The sequence below is a fragment of the Leucoraja erinacea genome, chromosome 7 (genome assembly GCF_028641065.1).
Source record: "Leucoraja erinacea ecotype New England chromosome 7, Leri_hhj_1, whole genome shotgun sequence".
Taxonomy (NCBI): domain Eukaryota; kingdom Metazoa; phylum Chordata; class Chondrichthyes; order Rajiformes; family Rajidae; genus Leucoraja; species Leucoraja erinaceus.
Window position 1 is genome coordinate 34,422,023 of NC_073383.1, and position 15,145 is coordinate 34,437,167.

Consider the following 15,145-nt stretch of genomic DNA (forward strand, 5'->3'; position numbering starts at 1 on the left):
TATGCAGAGGAATATGTTGATTAGGGATGGAGATAGCATGAAGCAGATTCTGCACTGAAGCCTTTGTGTGATTCATAAAATACTGGTTTACTTCCAAGAGTAAATTCAGGTCAATTTTGTTAGTCTGAAAAGAGTGTCACACCCATTACTTGAAACACTCTGTTTATAAACTTGCAACGTATGTTCAAAAATAAACCTGTACACAACCGGAGTGCAAATGTTAGCACTCTATTTGTGGCGTTACACTGATTTGTGTTATAATCCATGTGTGATCAGGCTCCCGAAAGGAAAACCATCAGCAAAACCTGAACCAACAAAACATGACAGGCGACATCTTGTGAATTGAAACACTAAATCGAGGAGCTGAAGGGCCCACAGAAAGCTAAAGTAAGCATTTTGTTCACTTTCCAATAAATCCTACTGGAGAACATACCTGTGACATTGGATGAGGTCAGGATTAGGTTTAGCTTCAATGCATTACACAGTTGAAAGGGTTGGCAAGGCTTGCTGTTGAAAGTTCACATGAAAGATAAGGACCAAGTACCAATGGACTGGGTTCCAAACAGCATCTTTAAAAGGGAGGAAGTGAAAATGACTTGAAACGTTCCCCTTGTTATCATCTGCCAGTGCCATTCCAAGTTATATGGAATTGAAATTGTGTCGAGCCTCATCAATACAACCAGAAATCCTGGAAAACTGTATGTCATTGCTACAGAATTGCAACCAGCCAATTTATTGCTGAAGTTATATGAATCCCTGTGGAAATTCCAGCGAATAGAATTTTCACTATATTTGTGAGATATGGTCGAACACTTCAAGTTTCACTTTTGCAAGTCTCTGCTAACGATTTGAACCCAAAACGTCTCTTCAGATGCATCAGCCCTGTGGAAATGCACATTGATTGCAAACCAGTAGAAATGCCTCATTTGTGTGTCATGTGTGTGCAGAAGGGAAGGGCTGTTACAGAATGAGCTTTGGATTGAAAATGAAAAACACACAGTTTTTGCATCCTAATCGTTGACGTGGAGATCAGTTTGTCACCACCATTTTTCTTTAAATTCTATCTGTGAGTCTCAGTGGTGCGTCATTCTTCTGAGGCCATGACTCATGCCAAAACCATAAATAGGGTTAGAAATGGAAAGCTTTAATGCTAGAAGTCCCTCTCCCTCTCCCTCTCCCTCTCCCTCTCCCTCTCCCTCTCCCTCTCCCCCTCCCCGGAAAGAATAGCTTCACTGCGTTCGTATGTTGAGGAATGTAGGCGGAGCACTCTACAAATTGGCAGCACATTCTGAACTGCAAAATTCATTGTCAGCTTGAATTCCTGGTTTACAGTAAAAAAAAAATCAGTGCATAAACATTGGGGTCATCAGAGGATGGTAACCAGTGAGATTTATATTTTGGTTTCGTAAACAGTTACATTTTTCCGGTCTATGTATATTTCAGGCATGACAGGTTGCACTGGTTTACCAATTATCTGTGTGATGTGGACCCGTAGGCACAGACCGTCCTCGGGTATTTCCACCTCACTTGAAGGTCACTTGGATATTCTGCTTGTGGGAACGTCACAACACATCTCTGCCCGATTTTGTAGAAATCCTTTCACTTCACAATGATGGTGTAAATTGATATTCTTTGATTGTAGTATGTAAGGGCTAGAGGTTAGAACGAGAACATCCTGCACATATTTGCCACCTTTCATAACAATTTCTGCATTTATTGCATGGCGTCAAGTTGGGAAAAGGGGAAGTACAACGGGATCTGGGGGTCCTTGTACATCAGTCTATGAAAGTAAGCATGCAGGTACAGCAGGCAGTGAAAGAAGCGAATGGCATGTTGGCCTTTATATCAAGAGGAATCGAATATAGGAGCAAAGAGGTCCTTCTGCAGTTGTACAGAGTGAGACCACACCTGAAGTATTGTGTGCAGTTTTGGTCGCCTAATTTGAGGAAGGACATTCTTGCTATTGAGGGAATGCAGCGTAGGTTTACAAAGTTAATTCCCGGGATGGCGGGACTGTCATATGCTGAGAGAATGGAGCAGCTGGGCTTGTACACTCTGGAGTTTAGTAGGATGAGAGGGCATCTCATTGAAACATATAAGATTGTTAAGGGCTTGGACATGCTAGAGGCAGGAAACATGTTCCCGATGTTGGGGGAGTCCAGAACCAGGGGCCACAGTTTAAAAATAAGGAGAAAGCCATTTAGAACGGAGACGAGGAAACACTTTTTCTCACAGAGAGTGGTGAGTCTGTGGAATTCTCTGCCTCAGAGGGCGGTGGAGGCAGGTCCTCTGGATGCTTTCAAGAGAGCTAGATAGGGCTCTTAAAGATAGCGGAGTCAGGGGATATGGGGAGAAGGCAGGAACGTGGTACTGATTGGGGATGATCAGCCATGATCACATTGAATGGCTGTGCTGACTCGAAGGGCCAAATGGCCTACTCCTGCACCTATTGCCTATTGTTAGAAACTTGCATATATCTTTAGTAAAATGTCCAAAGTGCTTCTCAAGTGCACTGTCAAAGAGAATTTGACACTCAAGCACATAATGGGAATAAATGCTTTAATAGATCTGTGTCTTGGGGGAAATTGAGGTGGGGAAGTAGAGAGTTTTATACTGGAAAATCCAGGACTTGGGCCCTCACCAGTTGAAGTCACAGCTGCCTGTGGTAAAACTGCATGTGACCAGAACTGGAGGAGCAACATAGATGGATTGTTGAGCTTGGATGGGGGTGAGATCGGAGTAATTTCTAAACAAGGTAGTGAAAAGACAAAGTATGGACTGGGAATTGAAATTGGGAGCTGTCTGACCCAGTGTGAGATATGATAGTGATAGATCAAGCTACTTCCCTAACCCCTGCTGGCTTCATACTGCTTAAAATTAAATGTAAGCACAAACGACTGACTGATCTCTTCTAGTCCTGTAAAGAAAGAATATAAATACCTTTCACATTCAAAATCTCTCAAGACTGCAAGGTAGCCTAAAGTGAATTATAGCTAAAAATGTATGTGAAGTATGGGTAGTTCTGCTATAGCGCACATTTCTCTATTGCTAGTTTGATGTAATACGATTGATAAATACTATTTGTATTACGCAGGCTGAATTGATTATAATACAATTTTGACAGGAAACTGGAGAACCATTTAAAAGTTACTTTGGAAATTGACAAACAGAAAAAAAGCTGACTTGCAAAAAAGCTGTTGGGGGGGGTTGTGTGTGTGTGTGGGTTGGGGGGGGGGGGGGGTTGTGTGTGGGGGGGGGGGGGGGGGGGGGTTATGGCTGGGTAGTTTCCATATTACTTCCCAGCCATAATTAGACACAATTGTGCCTTAAAAACACAGTTTGTCAATTTCACCGCAGGTAGCCATTGAAGTTGACAAGCAATCGCTTATGTTGGCACTTGTGAATCCTTTACTTTATTGTTACATGTGACTAGGCACAGTGAGATTCTTTGCTGCATACCTAATGTATTCAAATAGCAGTCACTTACGGCGCTGCCAAAGTTATAAAGCATGCCGGCTCCTCCTTTTGTTCTTCACCCCACCCCCCACAACGGCTCCCCCACACCGGGTACCCATTGTCCTTTGTTCTCCCCCTCTCCAATTGTCCATTGTTCTTCCCCCACCTCCCTCACGGCAGTGACCCCCACGCTGGGTCCTCCATTGTTATTCCCCTCAACCCTCAAAGGGGTCCTCCACGCTCTCATCGACCGTCGACTGCGGGTCAACCTGCAAGGTATCGCGGCCGCGAGGATTCACCGCTACCGAGGCCCCATCATCACGAGGCTTCCCTGCCACCACGGCCTCACCACTACTTCTTGTGCAATGATTATTAAACAATGCAACATGCAGTCTTTAGTATTTTTGGCTTGCAGTAACAAAAATAAACTTACAGCTATTGTAAAGAACTTATTTCTGAAAAAATAATGCCAAAAAATCTTTGTTCTTGCAAGTCTAAAACTCTCTAGCCCCTACCCTCTTTTTCCCCATTGACACAAATGTTTTTATAACATTATTTTCTATAACGCAAGGTTTCTTAAGAATGCAACCATCTCGTTATAGCAGAACTACCTGTATTCACAGTACATTGTGGGAAAAAACACATTAAGCCCAGGCTTAGGGTTTGAATTTTGAATTGTTATTTTGCTTTTGTGTTCGGGGTGCCTTTTGATTTCTATTAGTACTTGGTATCATCTGTTAATTATAGATTAATTTAAAAATGCTCTTTGGGTGTGTAGCATCAATCTCTGGTCCAGGCAGTGGTTTATGTGCAACTAAATCAAAACACCTACTAAGTCACGCGTTGATTTGCTGTATCAGTGCACTGATTCTCAGATTCAGATTCAATTTAATTGTCATTGTCAGTGTACAGTACAGAGACAACGAAATGCATTTAGCATTCTACAAGATACATGGTGAACCTGCGCTATCACAAAGTCTCCACACCATGATTTTATAGTTGTACAGGTGCCGAACCACTGCTGCTCGTTGGAAATGAAGATCACCTTTCAAGGAAAAAAAATGGATTGCAAATTCATGGCGGCACATTATTCAAAAGGTGCATGAGAGATGAAGTGAACCTATTTTCCAATCGGGAAGGATTCAGTCTCCATGTCCCATTGCTTATTGTTACTTGGGCTGTTAGTTGCTGATTCAATATCGGAGATCACAAAATTCCTGCTGGGAATTGCACCGCTGGAGTGGAATTCCTCAGACTAAACAATTCTTAGGCAAAAGTTTCATTTTCTTGCACATAGTCACTCATGTCATTGTTACTTTGCCACAATTCATCCAATAATTTTACGGGGAGATTTTAAAGCTGCAACCTAAATTCTGCAGGCGAAATGAATTTTACGTGCCTGCCATTTGTTTTCAACTGATATATCAATTATAAAAATTAAAAAAACACTGAAATATGCCTGTTTTCCTCGTGTAGCTGGTTGTGGGACTTGTACGTTTTATTTATCTGCTCTTATCTGCTCTACACTGCAACATTATTCTGCACTGTTTGCTTTTTCTTTTCACACTACCTGTGGTACTCAGATGTGGTTTGATTATACCCATATTTGCCTGGATACCACAACGCATTTTCTTCACTGTATCTCAGTACATGTGGCAATAATAAATCAATACCGATACCCCTGCAAAGAATGCCTTTTGGAGGGAGTTGGGGTGGGGGTTAGTTTTTTTTCACAAAATTGGAAAATGTAACTCTACCAATGTTGTATCAGGCCCACAACAGGAACTTGTATCTGATTCACACATTTAGAAATGGCTGAAGTCCTGTTAGCCTTTGTCGAGAGAGTAGAAAGGGATCTTTACTCTGCCCCACACTGTTCGAGCGCTGGGTGTGTTTGGTGAACTGTGATTGCCTGGAATGGAAACTTCCCTCTTACTTTCACCTTATGAATAAAGAGAAAAAAATGAAATCATGTGTATATCGGGCCCCTCCTCCTCTGCAGCAAATCTTCTCATAAACCCAAGTTAGTCTGAGATAACATGTTCACCTGATGATTGAGAATAACCTTTATACCCCATCAATGAGCAAGGTATTCTATGAAGCATCTGTGCTGATTGTAGGTTGTGGGTGAGGTTTTGCAAATTGTGGAATTTTAAGAATCTCCATTTGTGATTCATCATCGTACCAGACGGTTCGTGAATTCGAAAACAGAGCAGAAAATACAGCAAGTGCTCAGAAGGTTAGTCGGTATCTAAAAGTGGAAAATGGATGATTTTGATTATGGAAACTCTGTTTGTTAGTTTTGCTGTGAGAGGAGAGTTAGTTCTGGTAATGTAGGGAGAGCTGTATATTGTATCTAGCAGTTTCTCTACCAGCCTTGGCACAGTACAGAAGAAACCTTTCTCTGTATCTATCCCATGCTCTCCTGGCACTTGTGAAGGAACAGAATGGACAAAGTTTTACCCCTGCCCAGTGAGTGTGTGATGGTAGACAAAGCTTTATGCAGTATCTAATCTTTATCTTTTGGTATCACCCTAAAGTTTCTGCTGTGGGAGTGTGTGACGTGACAGTGGAGAGGACGTTTCATTCTATCTTTAACTCATGCTGTCCCTGCCCGCACTGTTTGATGGCACTGTGTTAAGGGAGATTCACTATGTTTCTAACCTGTGCTGCCCCTTCCCTGAGAGTGTGTGACAACACAGTACATAAGATGCTTTACTATATGTCTGTGTATATCCCATTTTTCTTTTTTAATTAAAACATGACCAGCAAAGCAGTTCAAATATTATATAACCATATAATAACCATATAACAATGACAGCACGGAAACAGGCCATCTCGACCCTTCTAGTCCGTGCCGAACACATAATCTCCCCTAGTCCCATATACCTGTGCTCAGACCATAACCCTCCATTCCCTTCCCATCCATATAACTATCCAATTTATTTTTAAATGATAAAAAAAGAACCTGCCTCCACCACCTTCACTGGAAGCTCATTCCACACAGCTACCACTCTCTGAGTAAAGAAGTTCCCCCTCATGTTACCCCTAAACTTCAGTCCCTTAATTCTCAAGTCATGTCCCCTTGTTTGAATCTTCCCTACTCTCAGTGGGAAAAGCTTTTCCACGTCAACTCTGTCTATCCCTCTCATCATTTTAAAAACCTCTATCAAGTCCCCCCTTAACCTTCTGCGCTCCAAAGAATAAAGCCCTAACTTGTTCAACCTTTCTCTGTAACTTAGTTGCTGAAACCCCGGCAACATTCTAGTAAATCTTTATCTTTGATATCCAGAATGTACTCTGCAGTGCCCACTATTCCTGGGCTCAATTGTGGGCACAAATATAATCTTGGATAGGATAACGGGCTGATAGAGAGTGGGATGGCTATCCAATGACCTGTTACTGGACACTGTAGCCAGGCTCAGGAGCAAACTAATGGTGAGGTCCCCTGACCAACCCCTCTCCACCCCAACTTTCTGCTCTGGGTACCCATAGAATCTTCCTCAAAAAACAATTCATCGCGCTGAAATGTAGCGAACTTAAAGAGCAGCCTCTTGAAATAATCAAAGATGGGCTTGAATCTCTTGCGTTCTACATATACATTTATATATCCTGCTCTCCCTGCCCTGGTAGTTTTTGATGTGACAGTGTCGAGAGAGCTTTACTTAATCTCAAACATGCTGCGGGAATGATAGATTATAATAACCTACCAAAATGGGAATTGATTGGTATGTGCACTAGCAGGACTTTAATAAACATCATTTCTGTGCGAAAGGAAAGTGCTTCTTGGTTAAATGCTTAATAGAAGACCTATTTGCCACAAAACAGGATTGATATTCAGAAATAGTCACAGCTTCCACAGATGACGATGTTTTCTGGAATGTAGCAAAGCAGGAGTTGACATGGAATGTGGAACATTCTCATGCTTTACTCAACTACCCTGAGTCATTTCCCTGAGGAGGTTAAATAAATAAGAAGATTCTTTGACAAAGCAGATTGTGCACCTGGCTAAAGATGTCTGAACGATCACTTCCTGTCTGTGCTTCTGTGAGCTATTTATTGGCTGCATTAATTGTTCACTGTCAGCTTGGAGACGAGTGGACTTTACCCAATGTGTTCCAGATAATCCAAAACCAATGCCAAAATAATGATCTGAAACTTTGAATGACACATCGAGCCTAACATCTGCATTCGGAAAATTACTAGAGAGTATTCTAAGGGTGAGATAGAACATTTAGATAGACAGGTGCTGATTAGGGATATTCAGCATGGTTTTGTACTTGAGAGATTGTCTCTCATGAGCTGATTGAGTTTTTTGAAAGGTTGATGATGTTGTTTATATGGATTTCAGCAAGATATTCGACAAGGTTCCGCATGATCGGCTGTTCTGGAAGGTTAGATCGCATGGGATCCAAGGACAGCTAGCCGACTGGATAGAAAATTGGCTTCACGGAAGGAAGTAAAAGGTGATGGTGGAAAATTGTTTTTCGGACTGGAGGTCTGTGACTAATGGTGTGCCTCAAGCATCGGTGCTAGGTCCATTGCAGTTTATAGTTTATAGAAACGATTTGGATGAGGATGTACAAAGCATGATAGTAAGTTTGCAGCTGACACTAAAGTGAGTGGTAATATAGACAGCAAAGATCGTTAGCAAAGGTTACAGCAGGATCATGATCAGTTGGGCAAGAGGGCAGAGTAACGGCTAATGGAATTTAATGCAGTTAAATGTGAGGTATTTCATTTTGGGAAGTCTAGCCAGGGCAATACCTTCACAGTAAATGGCAGGACTCTGGAGACTTGTAGAGCAGAGGGATCTGGATACATAGATTCTTCAAAGTGGTGTGACAGGTAGATAGGGTGGTCAAGAAGGCTTTTGGCATATTGACCTTCATTAGTCAGGGTATTGAGTATAAAAGTTGGGATGTTATGTTACAGCTGTACAGGGTGTTGGTGAGGCCACAGTTGGAGTATTGTGTTAAGTTTTAGTCACCCTGCTATAGGAAACATGGTGTTAACCGGAAACAGTGCAGAGAAGATTTGCAAAAGATGTTGCCAGGACTTGAGGACCTGAGCTATAGGGAGAGGTTGGGCAGGATAGGACTGTATTCCTTGAGAGCATGAGAGGTATTCCTGTAGGAGGATAAGAGATAATTCTATAGAAGTGTACCCGATAATGAAGGGATTAGATAGAATTGGGGTAGCGGCACACTTTTACCCAGAGTTGGGGAATCAAGAACCAGAAGATACAGGTTTAAGGTGAGAGAGGAAAGATTTAATAGGAATCTAAGGGGCATCTTTTGGACACAGAAAGTGGGGGGTGTATAGAATTACCTGCTGGAAGATGTACAGTGGTTGAGGCAGAAACTATAACAATGTTTAAAATATGTTTATACAGGTACATGGATAGGAAAGGGTTAGAGGGATATGGGCCAATGCAGGCAGGTGGGACGAGTGTAGGTGGAGCACATTTATTAGCATGGGCAAACTGGGTGGAAAGGCCTGTCCCCAAGCTGTATGACTCTATCGCACAGCAAATTGGGAATTCATTGCCCTAAATTTAGTCGGAATATTTAAGTTGACCAGGCGATGACAGTTGATAATTTGAACCACTTCGTTCTCTGCCAACCTACCCACTTCTACAGATCATACAGAAAAAAACAACATATTAACGTTATCCAGTTACAATAGCACTCGTGTTTTTGGAAGGTTGTAAGATGTGCTCATCAAGAGTTTGAGTGTTTATTTGTTTTAAGCACCAAATGTGAACTGGAACAATTATAGTATTACTTACTGCAGATTTACAGGCACATTAGATGCAACAATAACAATAAATATACAACCAATTATTAATGATTCCAAGTAAACCAGACCATGATAGTGCAAAAACCAAAATACATTAAGTATCAATAGTGATGTGAAGTCGGTAATGGTTCAATGCTGAGGAATGGTTGTGGTTAGGGCCGTGAACGGAAGTGCAAAAATGTGATGGTGTTTTGCATATCAACAGAAGGAAACTGTTCTTAAACCTGGAGGAAATGTTTCTCTGGCTCCTGTACCACCTTCTCAATTGTAGCAACGAGATGAGAATATGGTCTGGGTAGTGGGGCTTGATGATATTAGCAGGCTTTTGAGGAAGTGCTGCATGTAGTTCCCTTCAACGGTGCGGAGGTCAGTGCCCATGATGGACTAGGCGATGTCTGCAGCCCCCTTTGTTCCTCAGTCTGTGAATGTCCAAACCAGGCCACGATGCAACCAGTCGGTATGATCTCCGTTCACCCGTGTCGGGAGCGTATTCACTCTCAACTCCGTTGGGAGTGTATTCGGTAACATGCTGAATATGTCGGAAGGAGAGGCATTTGCAAGCATTCTTTCTGATTGCATCATTGTGCTGCACAGGTCAGACTATCAGAGATGTACACGCTCAGAAACTTGAAGTTGTTGACACATTCCATCGCTGCTCTGCCAGTGAAGACGGATGCATGGTACCTTATCTTTCCCTTCCTAAAGTCAACAATCAGCTGTTTGGTCTTGTTAATGTTGAGAGCAAAATAGTTTTTTTTCCTAGCACTACTACAGCCAGATTATCAATCTCCCTACTGTGTTCCCATTTTCATCCAATGTTGGTGGTATCATCATCCAACTGCTTTAAATAAAGATGCTCCTGGCAGGAATATAACCCGGAAACCAAAACTCTTAAAGTTTGTTTTCCTAGGGTGTATAATCATTGATTGTGATACAAGCAAACGTGTCCACCCTGCAGTGTGGTGACCGGAGATGTACACAGTATTCCTGCTGTGACCAAACCATTAAAAAAAATAAAGTTGTATCATATTCCTGCTGCTCTAAAATACTGTGGCTTGGCTAATGAAGGCATTAATGGTACCTTCTTCACGGCCTTATCTATCTATTCTGCCATTTTTAGAGATCCTTGGATCTGTACACCAAGGTTCCTCTGTTCTTCATTTATTTCCAATGGTCCCACATGTCATTGTGCATATGGGGTCTTATTAGTCCCCAAAAGTACAAAAGCTTTCAAGTATTGGATTAAATTCCATCTTCCATTGCACAACCCACCTTGCCATCTGTTCAATGTCATCCTGTAGCCTACAACTATCCTCCTCACTATCAACAACACCACTGTTTTGTATCATCTGCAAATTTACAAATGACACTCGGTACATTCATAACCAAATGATTACTCTATGTAACAAACTGCAAGTGTCCCAGTATCGATCACTGTGCTACACCACTTATCAGGATTTTAAATACAGAAAATACAGGCACCATCATCTGAAGAAGGGTCCCAACCCGAAACGTCACCCATCGTTTTTCTCCAGAGATGCTGCCTGACCCGTTGAGTTACTCTAGCACTTTATGTCTATCTCTGGCCCCATCACCCTTTGTCCCCTGTCACTAAGCAAATGTTCCCAATTGCCACAGATCCCACGGATCTTTTTAAACTGATGAAACATTGTGTTGGCTGCAAAAAGCAGTCATTGTTGTCATTGTGCTGTCTTCCAAGCATTTGTCAGGAGTTTATTGGATTTGGATACCTCTATTCCCTCCTTGCATCCTTTCAAAACATGGGATCCAAAGCCTTCCAGAATGATCTGTCAGCCTCAGAAACCACAGAACTACAATGGAAGCTTCAACCTCGAGGGACAGCCGAAGCAAAAATACATTTCAAATTACATTGCCTTTTTTTAAATCTACATAAGAGGCAGATCTATCTTAAGAAATACCTGATCCCTTGCAAATTAGGTGCATAAATATGGGCAGAAAATATAGTTCACCGCTCTACTAAAAGTAAACAAAAAATGTTAGAGAAACTCAGCAGTTCACTAAGTGTAGGAGCCATGAAGCTTAAGTCAGTATATTATAGCCATGTCTAATATTTGTAATTCTTATCTGTATGTATGCTTGTAGGTGGGATTTGATACGTGGAGGGGTGAGTCTACTTTGGAGGAGACTAGTGCAGACTCATAATTTGAGTTTTAGTTTGTCTCGAAGGAAGTGAAGGCTAACAGTTTTTATCCCAATCTCACAATCACATGAGACAGGAGACGCCACACTATTATAATATGCTTATAAATCACACTGATTTATATGCCATGAAAGGAACAGCTATTGATAACGGAAAGTTATGAGTTATTTCTTTGTTATGTATTACTTCAATAAAGACCAATTCATCAAGAAGCAACGTCTGGAGAATTTGGTTTTGCTATCATAAGGGTTTGGTGAGTGTGTAAACTATAGCTCCATCATATTCTCGAGAAGTAATGGCTATCGAAGCTGGACTTTGAGAAGGTATAGAAACTGCCATTACACCAGGTATAAGATTCGGGAAATCATGATGCAGCTCTATAAGGTTGGTTAGGCCTCATTTGCAGTATTGCATCCAGTTCTTGTCGCCCCATTACAGGAAGGCTTTGGAGAGTATGCAGAAGAGGTTTACGAGAATGCTGCTTGGATTAGCATGTTTTAGATACAAGGATAGGTTAGATGAACTTGGATTGTTTTCTCTAGGACGCCAGAGGTTGAGGGGAGACCCGATAGAAATACATAAAATTATGAGAGGCATAGGTTTAGGTTTATTATTATCACGTGTGCTGATGTACAGTGAACAGCTTTGTTTGCACGCTATCCAATGGAATCAGATAATTATATGCATGAATACAATCAAGCTAAACTCATGTACAAAAGGTAGAGCGATGAGAAAGATACAGAGTCTAGAATATAGTTCTCAGCAATGTATCGTAACAGTTCCAGAGAAAAAGTCCAAATCCTCAATGAGGTAGGTTGGAGAATCAGGACTGGAGCTTAGCTTATGGATGGACTTTTCAGGTCTGATAACAGAGGGAAAGAAGCTGTTCTGAGTCTGATAAAGTAAAGGGCATAGCTTTAAGGTTATTAGGGGAAGGTTTAAAGATATATGGGGCAAGTCTTTTTACAGAGGGGATGGTGGGTGCCTGGAATGCGCTGTCAGGATGGTGGTGGAGGCAGATACTATAGTGTAGTTTAAGAGGCTTTTAAGTAGTCATGTGGATATGCAGGGCATAGAGGGATATGGATGATGTGCTGGCAGATGAGATTAGTTTAACTTGGCATCATATCCGGCATAGACATTGTGTCCCAAAGGGCCTATTCCTGTGCTATAGGCGGCGCGGCTCTGGCCAGCAGCGGCCTCTGCAGCCTGTCCGCGTTTTTATTATTTTTGTCTGTGTTTTTATGTAGTGTTTGTTATTTTATGTCGGGGTGTGTGTGTGGGGGGGGTGGGGGTGGGGTGGGGGAGGGGGGGGGGAAACTTTGTGAATCTCTCCCTGCACTGGAGACCCGACCTTTTCTCGTCGGGTTTCCATTGTCGTTGAGGCCGCAACGAGGAGCGGCCTCCAACAGGAAGAGACCGGGGACTCAGGTGCCGACTCACCGTTGCCGTCGCGGAGCTGGCCGGGTCCGGAGCGGTGGAGGAGCGCTGCTGCTGCTGATGCTGTTGCTGTTGCTGTTGCTGCTGCTGCTGCTGCTGCTGCTACCGGAGAGTCGGAGGCTCTCTACAGGTCTGTGGACGGCGGCGCCGGGAGCCCACGGCTCCTTGGAAGGAGACCGCTTCTCAGGGCTCCTGCAACGGCGACTTCTCCCGCCCGAGTTGCGGGGTCGAAGAGCTCCTGGAGCGGGGCCTGACACCACTGCCCCGCGCGGCTGGAATGGGCCGCGGACTCTGCGAGCGCACACCGGGGGCTCCAACATCAAGACCCGGTGTGCGACCTCGCACCACCCGGCGTGGCTTTAATGGCCGCGGGACAATCGCCATCGCCAGCCGGGGGCTATGACTTTGACTCTGACATGGGGGGGGGGAGAGTGCAGTGGAGAGATAAGTTTATTTGGCCTTCCATCACAGCTATGTGATGGATGTTTATGTTAAATGTAATTATTGTTGTGTCTGGGGTCTATTTGTATGTAATGTATGGCTGCAGAAACGGCATTTCGTTTGGACCTCCAGGGGTCCAAATGACTATTAAATTGACTCTGACTGTACTTCTCTATTCCTGTGCTGTACTTCTCTATGTTCAGACAGCATCTGTGTAGGGAATGGGCAGGCGATATTTCAGGTCGGGACTCTTCTTCAAACTGAAATTCCCTATGATGCTTCTGGAGCTGGACAGTCCATATACAGCGGTGATGGGTGTCACTTAATCATCCTGCAACATTTTCACCAATATTCCATGTTGCTCCAGTTTTTTTAGTTCTTCTGCATGGCTTTCAGCATATAAAACACAGCCTAGCTTTACACTAGATTGGTCTGCGTTTAGCTTTTATAAATATTCATGACAGGTACCCTCACAGCATTTAAGAAGTATTTAGATGAACTTTTAAAATGGCATGGAAGACTCTGGTATCGATGGTTACTTAATACCCAGCAGGGACGTACTGGGCCAAATGGCCTGTTTCCATGCTGTGTGTGAGTGTGGTAACTTTAAATGCCCATACACAAGGCTTACAACATTTCTTCATGATGCCAGAAGCTTCTTTAAACATGGTAATGGTGTATACATGCTAAGCATGATTTTCCAATCCACTCAACTTTTTTTAGCTAATTTTCCCCTAATCAGCTGCTACATTGAGTGACCTTGCCTTTTGCCCATTATGGAGGATAACACGTTCATTTGTTGCAATGTTCCTACGGCCTGGACAGAATATGTTCACAACTATAATATGCTTCTTGCTCATGGCACCATCTGGTCACTGTGTACCCTTCCCAGGCTGCAGCAGTTAGCAGCTGTGTCAATATTCCTATTAACATCTTGATTATTAATCTTTAAATTTGCAACTACTATTTTAAAAATACTGCTAATGGCATATGCTTTATTTAAAATACATTCCTTGGATTGTTGATCCTTTAGTTTAGTTTAGGGATACAGCATGGAAACCGGCCCTTCGGCCCACCGAGTCTGTGCCGACCAGCGATCCCCGCACATTAACACTATCCTACACACACTAGGGACAATTTACACTTATACCGAGTATACAAACACAAGCCAATTAACCTACAAACTTTTGGAGTGTGGGAGGAAGCCGAAGATCTCGGAGAAAACGCACTTGGTCACAGGGAGAACGTACAAACTCCGTACAGACAGCACCCATAGTCAGGTTTGAACTCGCACTGCAACGATGTAAGGCAGCAGTTCTTCCACTGCGCCACCGTGCCGCCCTTTGGTGTTATATGACCGGTTGTTAATTTTGGAGTTATTTTAAGTCGTGCATTGGGACACAGGATGACTGCTGCTACTTTGCTTTGCCGCACATTTAGCCCTGCATTCAGATTCACCGTGTGCTTGCTTTTTACAATTGAAGTATCTTGCTGCTCTGAACTGACACCATTATGTTTAGTGATTCCCAGCACAGGAGGAGCCTTGCACCCCCACTTTTTGGACCACATGAGTCCAAGTTGGAGCTTCTGTTACTGCGTTTGTTGATGGTCTATACAGTATTTATTGAACCATACAGCATAGAAACAGGATGTTCTTCCCACCATGCCCATGCAGACGATAGTACTTATTCCATGTAGCTGCATTTGCCCTGTATTCTTCTGTGCCTTGGCGTTTCAAGCGAATTACCAGATACTTCTCAGAAGTTGTGAGAGTTTCTACATACCCATCTCTTCACGCATCATGTTATGTTCTGTATCGCTGAA

The 15,145-nt window shown here is 42.9% G+C and overlaps 1 protein-coding gene across 6 annotated transcripts in view; it reads left to right on the forward strand.

The window, feature by feature from the left end:
- LOC129698871 (mitogen-activated protein kinase kinase kinase 13-like) overlaps positions 1–15,145 on the forward strand; it is a 158,280-nt gene that overhangs the window by 75,990 nt on the left and 67,145 nt on the right. Inside the window, exon 3 of one of the 6 annotated variants that reach the window (XM_055638230.1) lies at positions 277–387. The exons of the other annotated variants lie outside the window; for them this stretch is intronic. The gene's annotated coding sequence lies outside the window, so the exon portion shown is untranslated. The remainder of the gene's footprint in view (positions 1–276; positions 388–15,145) is intronic. 6 annotated transcript variants of the gene reach the window in all.